Genomic DNA, 10,900 nt, shown 5'->3' with positions numbered 1-10,900 from the left:
GACCAGTGGGACCCCTTTCCAGCTGCCTCCTTGTCCTCTTGCCTCGCAGGACTCCCCAGAATGATGACAAGTCCCCATCATTCTCTGAGCACTTCCTTTCTACCAGTATGTTTCAGGCTCGTCTAAGACTTCTCCTGCCCCAGCCCTGGAATCAGCTGCCTCGGGAGGCAGAGGGTGGTGTTTAACCAGGATTGAGCTGGTGTTCGTTATGCTTACTATTCTGGAGTTGTTATTGCTTCTAGAACTAGTACACAGGCAGAGCTAGGGGGGAAAAATGCGTATAACCACACACATACTCATTCAATGTAAATATATTCATCTATGAACATATATATGTACGTATATGTATATACACACATATATATACACGTGTATATATACACATATATATGTATATACACACATACATATACACGTATATATACACATATATATGTATATACACACATATATATACACGTGTATATATACACATATATATGTATATACACACATACATATACACGTATATATACACATATATATGTATATACACACATATATATACACGTGTATATATACACATATATATGTATATACACACATACATATACACGTATATATACACATATATATGTATATATGTATATATGTGTGTGTGTGTATACATGTGTGTATATACACGTGTATATATGTGTATCATACACATATATGTGTATACAAGCATATATGTGTATATACATATGTGTACACACATACACACCTATGTGTATGTACACACATATGTATACACACATGTGCGTGTACATACATGTATACACACGTGTGTGTATATATAAACATATATGTGTGTATATATACACATATATATACACACACACATATATATATATATATATACACACACATATAGAGAGACAGAGAGAGAAAGAAGTTCATTATATATGAGTCTTTAGAAGTATAATTCCTAGGGGCACCTGGGTGGCTCAGTCAGTTGAGCGTCTGACTCTTGATTTTTGGCTCGGGTCATGGTCATGAGGTTTGTGAGTTTGAGCCCCGTGTCAGGCTCCCTGCAGACAGCGCAGAGAGATTCTCTCTCTCTCTCTCTCTCTCTCTTCTCTGCCCCTTCCCCCTCCCCTCTCAAAATGAATAAAACATAAAAATTAAAAAAAAAATTTTTTAACTTTTATTTATTTTTGGGACAGAGAGAGACAGAGCATGAACGGGGGAGGGGCAGAGAGAGAGGGAGACACAGAATCGGAAACAGGCTCCAGGCTCCGAGTCGTCAGCCCAGAGCCCGACGCGGGGCTCGAACTCACGGACCGCGAGATCGTGACCTGAGCTGAAGTCGGACGCCCAACCGACTGAGCCACCCAGGCGCCCCAAAACATAAAAATTTTTTAAAAAAGAAATATAATGCCTAGTGGACCGAGCATGTCCATATTTCTACATTTCTATGAGTGTCTATAGAGTTGCGGATAATAGGTTAAAAACCATGAACTCAACCAGATACGAATTGGTGAACGCAGGTGAAGGGTATATGGGTGTCATTATGCCCTTCTTATGGCTTTCCGGAAGGTTTGAAATTTTACTATGTAGAAAGTTGATAGGATATATGTGAATCTACAGTCATCTCAAAATAAAAGGTTTCGTTTAAAAAAAAAAAGAAAGAAAGTTGTGGATCGAGAAGAGGAACATGGCAGAAGCCGTTGCCTACCCCGGAGCCCTAGCCGGCCAGGCCTTGGCTAGCGCCCCAAGGCCCCTCCCTTGTCCTCCGCCTGCCCCAGACCCTGGTGTGACAGGATGTCATAAGGTTCCTCTTTCCGGCTCAGTTTCAGCGGAGGCTTCAAAGCCTCAGAATGGTGCAGTCACGGGGTTGGGATCCACCCCCACCCCAAATCTGAGGTGCCTAGAGGCAGAGGTGGGAGGGGACTCCTTATGAAGCAGACCATGTGTCCCCTGGGGCTCGGGGGGCCAGGTGGCTGGTTTAGTTTATGCTTTTCAAAGGGCTTATTCTGTGTCAGGTCATGCACAAAAAAGGCTAGTAGCTCTCCTAAGGGCCTATGGCTAGCAAGTGGCAGGGCCGGGGTTCAAGCCCAGGCAAACCTGAACCAGGCCCGTGCCATAACCCCTGTGCCACGTGACCTCAGCCTGGAGCCTGGGCCACATACACGGTGAGTCAAGGGCGTCGTGCCAGGGGTGGGCGGCAAATCTTAGCAGCATAAATGCACCAAATTCCCAGAGACCAAACAGGACCCCCCCGAAAGGGACTTGACTGAGACGGCCCTTGGGGGCTTTGGGCACCCCAGCTGAGGGTGGAATGCAGGGCATGGGAGGAAGGGACATCAGATCTGCAGGTTGGGACGAGCATCAAGCACACCAGGGGGACTGCAGCTGGGGTTCCCACAGAAGTCCCTCAAAAGCTGCCCACAGGAGGCAAAAGTCAGCATTGGTCACTGACAGCCCACAGCAGAACCAGCCACGAAAGACTCTCAGTCCTTAGACCCTGATCCCATGTGGCAGGCTGATTAATGACCCAAAGACATCCGGGTCTTAATCCCAGGACCCTGCGAATGTTCCCTCATCTGACAAAGGGACTTCACAGATGTGACTGAGTAAGGATCTTGAGCCGGGGAGAGGATCCTGGATGATCAGGGGGTGGGGGGTGAGGGGGACTCTCAGGGTAACCTCAAGAGTCCTATGAGAGGGAGGCGGAGGGAGGGCTGATGGAGAAGAAGCAGGAATGTGACCAAAGTCTGATGCTACCGAGGCTCCTGGCTTTGGAGATGGAGGGAGGGGTCATTAGCCAAGGGACGCTGGGACCACAGCTCTGGAAGCTAAGAGCGGCCATGTGTGGATTCTCCCCTGGAGGCTCTAGAAGGAGCCAGCCTACCCTTGCCTTGACGTTAGCCCAGCGAGACTGGTTTTGGACTTCTGGCCTCCAAAACTATAGAGAATAACTGTGTGTTGTTAAAGCCACTAGAGCTTGTGATAACTTGGTACAGAAGCCGTAGGAGACAAATACACCCATCACCCTCGGGGCTGATCCAGCAGGGACGAGAGACAGAAACGGCAGCTTGAGGGGCACCTGGGTGGTTCAGTCAATTAAGCATCCGACTTTGGCTCAGGTCATGGGCTCAGGTCATGATCTCATGGTTCATGAGTTCGAGCCCCACGTCGGGCTCTGTGCTGACAGCTGGAGCCTGGAGCCTGCTTCGGATTCTGTGCCTCCCTCTCTCTCGGCCCCTCCCTGCTTACGCTCTCTCTCTCTTTCAAAAAGAAATAAAAAATTTTTAAATAGTTAAAAAAAAAAAAGAGAAAGAAATGGCAGCTTGCGACCTAGAGAGGAAGACAGAGAAATTGATCACGACCCCCCCACCCCCCGTTCCAGGTCTAGATCTGGGTCAGGGGGTCGGGGAGGTGCAGTTTCAGTGAAAGTCGGAGTCCTGTAATTATAGACTGGACTATACCATTAACACCCCAAGGAGGGAGGATGGGGACCTTCTTATTTTCAGATATTGACTGAGACATCTGAAGGGTCTCCCTGTGTTTTCATCCTGGGCAGGGAGGGTAACCACTTGTCAGGAAAAGTTCAACAAGACAGTGGAGAGAAAGGCTCACGCTGTTTTCTGGGGCTCGTTCCCTTAAGAACTGTTCCTTGAGCCTCTACTCTGTGCCGAGCTCCACGTAAGGTTTTGTGCATTTTCTCCCATGAGATGGAGAAAAAAAAGTCAAAACAAAACAGATCTCTGCCCTCAGACATAGACATCCGGCACAAGGGGGTGCCACAGACCTGCCTTCCCATAAAGCCGTTGAAAACCAGTAAACAGAACCGAAAAAATACTGAACGCTTCTGGAAATGGTCCAAAGGGTGAACAGAAAATGAAACGCCGTGCAAGAACATTTAGGAAGATTTGGTAAGATAGGTGAGGGTCTGTGGTATTGGAACCAAGAACACTCCCTCCCTCCACCCTCCTTCCGGCTCAATGAGGTGCAGACTCCATTCTGGACCACTTCAGCCAACAGCACAGGCTCCCCCTCCCCCAGACCAAGAGAACCGAGACCCCCTTCCCCCACCAACAACACAGGCACCCTCTCTCCCCAGACCAACAGCACAGGGGTCTCCTTCCCCCAGACCAACAACACAAGACCCCTCCCTGTGGTGACAAGCCGGTGGAAGCCGGCTGCAAGGGTGGTGAAAGAATTCACCCAAGGCAGAGGTGCCTCGGTGGCTCAGTAGGTTACGCGTCCGACTTCAGCTCACGTCACAATCTCCCGGTGCATGAGTTCGAGCCCCGCGTCGCGCTCTGTGCTGACAGCTCGGAGCCTGGAGCCTGCTTCGGGTTCTGTGTCTCCTCCTCTCTCTGCCCCTTCCCTGCTCATGCTCTGTCTCTGTCACTCGATAATAAATAGACAGTAAAAAAAAAAATTAAAAAAACAAAAAGAATTCACCCAAGGTAGAACAAAGGAAATGGGTGGTTTATTGAACACACCGCAAGAGAGCAGCAGGCAGTGAATACACCGCAAGAGAGCAGCAGGCAGTGAATACACCGCAAGAGAGCAGCAGGCAGTGAATACACCGCAAGAGAGCAGCAGGCAGTGAATACGCTGCAAGAGGGCAGGACAGTGAAGGAGAGACTGGATGCGCACCAAAAGGTTACGATGACAAAGAAAAAGGTTAACCCCAAAAGGGGTGACGATTATATTGTGAGAGCAGGACGTCAAGGTGGGGAACAGCTCCAGGAAAGTGATGATGTCTGGCCAAGGAAATTCAGAGGGGTCACCCTGAAAGAAAAGGTCGAGAACGAAGACTTGCAATTGGGAAGGAGAGGTCCTGAGCGTTTGGGGAGGAAAGTAGGGAGTTTTTCTAAGATAATGTAATCGAATGCTTGAATGGGAGAGAATGGGGACCGGGTATGGGCCAGATTCATGGGTCTCTAGGTCTCAGGGTGTGTACCCCCTGAGTCTCATTGGAACAGTGCTTAGATCTCCAATGGCTCACAGCTGGACTTGGCGGGAGGTCTCCTCATGTGGGGCAGGAGGAGTCTTGATTCTGGAAAGATGGCTTCTGGGGGAGCCGTGAAGGGTTACCACTGTTGGAGTGGTGGGGAGAACTTGATAGGACCCAGTTCAGACAGGTTCACATGGCTTTTTGTTGTGCGAAAGAGCCTTGAGGTATACCCAATCCCCGGATGTAAGTTTGGGATGTTGTTTCCTGAGAAAGAGGGGCCAGATTTTGGACTGTACTGGTTTGGGTGGTCATTAATGGTGGAGATAGTTTGCCCTCGGGGTATAATATAATGTGTGAGAGGGGCGCCTGGGTGGCTCAGTCGGTTAAGCGTCCGACTTCAGCTCAGGTCACGATCTCACGGTCCGTGGGTTCGAGCCCCGCGTCGGGCTCTGGGCTGATGGCTCAGAGCCTGGAGCCTGCTTCCGATTCTGTGTCTCCCTCTCTCTCTGCCCCTCCCCCATTCATGCTCTGTCTCTCTCGGTCTCAAAAATAAAAAAATAAAAGGTTAAAAAAAATTTAAAAATAAATAAATAAAAAATAATAATATAATGTGTGAGAGAGTGGCTTTCAGGGCCTAATATAAGATTTGTGTGGAGGAAAGATCTCCCATAAAGAACCTCGAAGGTCCTGAGATGGGTTGTGGGATTTTGGGGTGATACATGACCTTAATCTTGGCTAAAAAAAACAAACAAACCAATTTTGTTTCTATCTGAGACAAATCAGACACTGGAAAGGAAATGTGGACCCTAATGGTCCCTGCATCCCTGTTCACTCCCTCACGGATGGGCATGGCATTTTGTGGAGAAACAGAAGTCAGGTCCTGAGGCTCATAATTAGTGCCAGACGGGTTTGGGATGTAAGAGAGGGGGTCTTGGGAGGGTGGTGGCAGGGTAGTGGCAATGGCAGGGGCCCCTAGGGCACTTAGGATCCAGGGGAGCCTCTGGACCTTCAGGGGGAGGGGAAAAATGACCAGGTGGAATAAAAGAGGGGTAATCTAGAATGTCCACGGGGTTAGAAGGGCCACGAGACCCAGACAGTCACCTTCTACAGTTTTTCTGGGGGCCGGGATTGGGGACAAGTCTTGCACATCTGAGACTTCTGACCATTTGGAGGAGTTCTGGCAAAAGAGGTCAAGCGGGAAAACAGTATTCTAAGAAAGAGCTCTGTGAGGGGCCTTACCTCTTGATCTGGGCCAGTTTTCCCCGAGGCCAGGAAACATTACATAAAGAGAGGAGACATCTTCTCCTCAGGCCTTGAGGTCAAATTCCTTCCAGTTTGTTTTTGTTTTTTTTAATTTTTTTTTCAACGTTTATTTATTTTTGGGGGGACAGAGAGAGACAGAGCATGAACGGGGGAGGGGCAGAGAGAGAGGGAGACACAGAATCGGAAACAGGCTCCAGGCTCCGAGCCATCAGCACAGAGCCTAACGCGGGGCTCGAACTCACGGACCGCGAGATCATGACCTGGCTGAAGTCGGACGCTAAACCGACTGCGCCACCCAGGCGCCCCAAATTCCTTCCAGTTTTTAAGAACACAGCCCAAGGGGGAGTCCGAAGGAATAGAAAGGGTTTGTCCTATGGTGGAAAAGGCCGGTCACCAATTCCCAAAGGGGCCTCCCACGAGAGGGTCACGGCAAAGAGCCATAGCAGTCCCTACGGGGTCACTGTGGGTGCCAGCTTTCCATTGCGCCCAAGCCTGTTGCCTAAAAGTGTCCCCTATACCCTTCCCACTCAAACCAACAACACACCGCCCCTCTTCCCCCAGACCAGTAACACAGGGCCCCTCTCGCCCTAGCTCCTACTAAGAGGGCCTTCTTCCTGGGAGGCGCAGGAGGTCATTTCTCGAGTTGCTCCAGCCACCTAAGTGCATGACCATAGTTGAGAGGTGGCCGCCCCCTTCTGCCCAGCCTCCGTGCCCGGAACAGAGCCAGTGCTTTGAGCACAGTGTACTGGGAACCCTGGGGCCCTCTCACTCTGGCCTGGACTCACGAGGTGGTGATGGCACACCGGGAGGGGCAAGCGGAAAGGACCTCGGGCTGATCCCTCCCTAGCTCCTCACCAGGGCTCAGCTCCTAAAGCAGGAGTGTTATTCAGAGAGAAGCTTGCCTGGTCCCCACCCCCGCCTCCAGAACCCTGGCTCAGAGGTTTGCCTGGGGCTAGAAACTGGCCATAAAACAGCTCCTACTCTCTTCCCGAAGGAACTGACCTCATTTATAGCAGAGAGCGAAGAAGTTCAGACCTAAAGGTGTTCTCAAGGATAGTGGAGGTTCTGGGGCGCCCGGGTGGCTCAGTCGGTTAAGCGTCCGACTTCGGCTTAGCTCATGATCTCACAGTGTGTGAGTTTGAGCCCCGCATTGGGGCAGCTCAGAGCCTGGAGCCTGTTTTGGATTCTGTCTCCTTCTCTCTCTCTCTGCCCTCCCTCCCTTGCTCACACGTTCTCTCTCAAAAATAAATATTTAAAAAAATTTTTTTAATTATGGACTATACAGTATTCCTTCAAAGGAGACAGAGTTGATGGGATTCTTACTGTTCTAGGATTCTTTCATAGAACAATGCATGCCCCAGGGTATTGTTGAAAACAATAGAAAAATCAGTTGGAAATTAGGGCAGCTTAACAGCTGGGTGTGGTCAGGAATGTGAGACCTGCCCAAACCGCTGTCATCCTAGGGTGGCTAGGAGCATTCCCTGCATTCCCTGTGCCTCCCTGAAAAGAATATCAGAGCCTTAACCCTGTGAGGAGGAAAGAGACTTCACCAAAATTATCCTGTCACTGAGCAAATAAGAAAATAACAGCAATGATGAAACAAAACAAAAAACCAAGAAAGCATGACCATACACAGGGAAAAAAAAACACAAAAAAACAACAGGCAACACAAACTGCCTGTGAGAGAGACCAGATGTTAGATTGACCAGAAAGACTTTAAAGTAGTCCTTTTAAACATGTTTACGGAACTCAAGGAAACCATGATCAAGGAAGTGAAAGAAAGGCATGATGTCACGTCTCATCAAATAGAATAATCGCAAAGAGACTGAAATGGTGAAAAGAACCAAAGGGAAGTGACAGAGGTGGAAAGTACAATAACTAAAACGAAAACTTCACTAGAAGGTCCTTTTTTTTTTTTCTTCTCAAATTTTTATTTAAATTCTAGTTAGTTAACATACAGTGTGATACTGCTTTCAGGAGTAGAATGCAGTGATTCATCACTTAGCACAACACCCAGCGCTCATCCCAACAAGTGCCTCCCTTAAGACCCACCCCCCATTGAGCCCCTTTCCCCCACCCACCTCCCTCCACCAACCCTCAGTTTGTTCTCTATTGTTAAGAGTCTCTTATGGTTTATTTCCCCGTCTTTTCCCTCCCTCCCCTATGTTCATCTGCTTTGTTTCTTAAGTTCCACACATGAGTGAAATCATACGATGTTTGTCTTTCTCTGACTTATTTCACTTCGCATAATACATTCTAGTTCCATCCACAACGTTGCAAATGGCAAGATTTCATTCTTTTTGATGGCTGGGTAATATTCCAGTGCGTGTGTGCGTGTGCGCGCGCGCGTGTGTGTGTGTGTTATATACACACACATAACATCTTCTTTATCCATTTATCACTCGATGGACATTTGGGCTCTTTCCATACTTTGCCTATTGTTGATAGGCTGCCATAAACATTGGGGGTACATGTACTCCTTAGAATTTGTATTTTTGTATCCTTTGGGTAAATACCCAGTAGTGCAATTTGCTGGATTTTAGGGTAGTCCTCTTTTTAACTTTTTGAAGAACCTCCATACTGTTTTTTTTTTTTCCAAAGTGACTGCACGAGTTTGCATTCCCACCAACAGTTCAAGAGGGTTCTCCTTTCTCCGCACCCTTGCCAAAAAAATTCGCGTTCAAAGAAACAAGGGCAGAAATCTTCCCAAATATATTGAAAAACAGTAACCTATACATCCAGGAAGCTCAACAAACTCCAAGCAAAATACATACAAATAAAACCACAAATAGACATTATATGGCACAAATGCTAAAAGTCAAAGGCCGGGGAGAAAATCTTGAAAGCAACAAGAAAAATCCAAGTTCTTACTCACAAGAGAACCGAACAGATATTAGCACCTAACTTCTCCGCAAAAACCAGAGTACAAAAGGCAGTGAGATAACATCCTAGAAGCGGGCAAAGAAACAGCTGTCGACCAAGAATCCTGTCTCTAGCAAAGCTATCTTTTCAAAAATGAGGGTGAAATAAAGATCTTCCCAGGAAACAGAGGGGAGAGAACGTGTTGTTGGCAGACCCACTCTAGAAGAAATACTAAAGGAAGAGAGGTCAACGTGGCGGAGAAGTAGGGGGCCCAAAGTTCCCTCATCTCTCAAACACAGCAGTATTGAGGCCAGAAGATTTGGAATTCCAGGAATCCGGGCTACAGAGTGACAGAGGCATCTCCAGGGGCCCCCGGGGACAGCTTGGCGGGCCATGGGTGCGTGATTGCAAATTGGGAGAGATAAAATGGGGGGCATAGGGAGGGAGGGGAGGGATCCCCTTCTGTGGAGAGACAAAAGGAAGAGAAAGAGAGGCTGTGGAATTGCGGGATTGTATTTGGCCACGAGAAAAACCTCTGTGGACCCCAGACAGGGAAATGGAAAAAACGGAAGGAGATCCCGTTTCTAACTTGCAAACAGCCTTGGGAGTGACGATCCAGGATTGCAGGACTTCCTCCGGACTGGGGCCTGCCACCCTGTGCACGCTCCTGGTGGGGAAGGGAGCCAGCCCCAGGCTCAGTAGGGAGCTCAGAGGTGCAGTCGGAGAGAGCAGTCCCCTCCCTTGAGTGCCGTGGGAAGAAGGTATACAGCCGCTCCAAGGACAAAAGACCCCGCAGGCACCTGCCAGCCAGAGGCCCTTTGTCAGCTGGGCACAGTGGCACTACTCGGGAACTGGGGCACAGAGCTGGATCCTTTAAGACATCAGAGGTCAACGTGGTGGAGAGCGAGCGCCCGGGGGCTCAGGAGACTGTGGAGCAGGACAAACGGCCTGAGCAGAGTGGTCTGGGACACCCGCTTGGGGGGAGGAGAAACTGGGGTGTCACCATTTTTCTTTTCATCACCAACATGGTGGGGCTACACGGAACTGGACGGTGGGCTCACGGTAGAGGCGGGACCCACTTACACCAAACCCTGCCCCTCGGTGCCCGGTAACTTCCTATCTAGCGGAGTGAAATTGACACTGACCAGACCAGACAGCCCCTCCACCAGCTTCCAGACCAGCACAGCCACGTGTTCCAAGGCACCGTCGGATATTGTCCAGCAACTTTGCATTTCCTGATTTGATTCTTGGTCAATTCTTATTATATATATTTTTTTCCTTTTTTTTTTCTATATTTCTTTTCTTTCTCTTATTTCTTCCCTTCTCTATGCTGGTTGTTGGTTTGTTTAAGCAGATATTTTTAATCTATTTTTTGACACCCTTTCGGTATCTCCTTCTTCTTTATTTCCTCCTCTCTCTCTGGATTAAACCGTATAGTTTCTCTGACTCTCTGCCTAGTCAGTTTTTTTTTTCTTTTCTTTTTCCCTGCCCCTATTATTTCTCTCTTTTTTTTTTTTTTAATTTTTTTTTCAACGTTTATTTATTTTTGGGACAGAGAGAGACAGAGCATGAACGGGGGAGGGGCAGAGAGAGAGGGAGACACAGAATCGGAAACAGGCTTCAGGCTCTGAGCCATCAGCACAGAGCCCGATGCGGGGCTCGAACTCACGGACCGCGAGATCGTGACCTGGCTGAAGTCGGACGCTTAACCGACTGTGCCACCCAGGCGCCCCTATTATTTCTCTCTTTGTATGGGATGAGGCTTCTTCCACCCCCACCACCCCCTTTGAACTTTTTTCCAGGGTTACTTCAACGAACAAATCAAAGCACACCTGGTGGAAGGTT

Source organism: Prionailurus bengalensis, chromosome E1 (assembly GCF_016509475.1).
Source record: "Prionailurus bengalensis isolate Pbe53 chromosome E1, Fcat_Pben_1.1_paternal_pri, whole genome shotgun sequence".
Taxonomy (NCBI): Eukaryota; Metazoa; Chordata; class Mammalia; order Carnivora; family Felidae; genus Prionailurus; species Prionailurus bengalensis.
Note: the sequence above shows the minus strand (reverse complement) of the source record.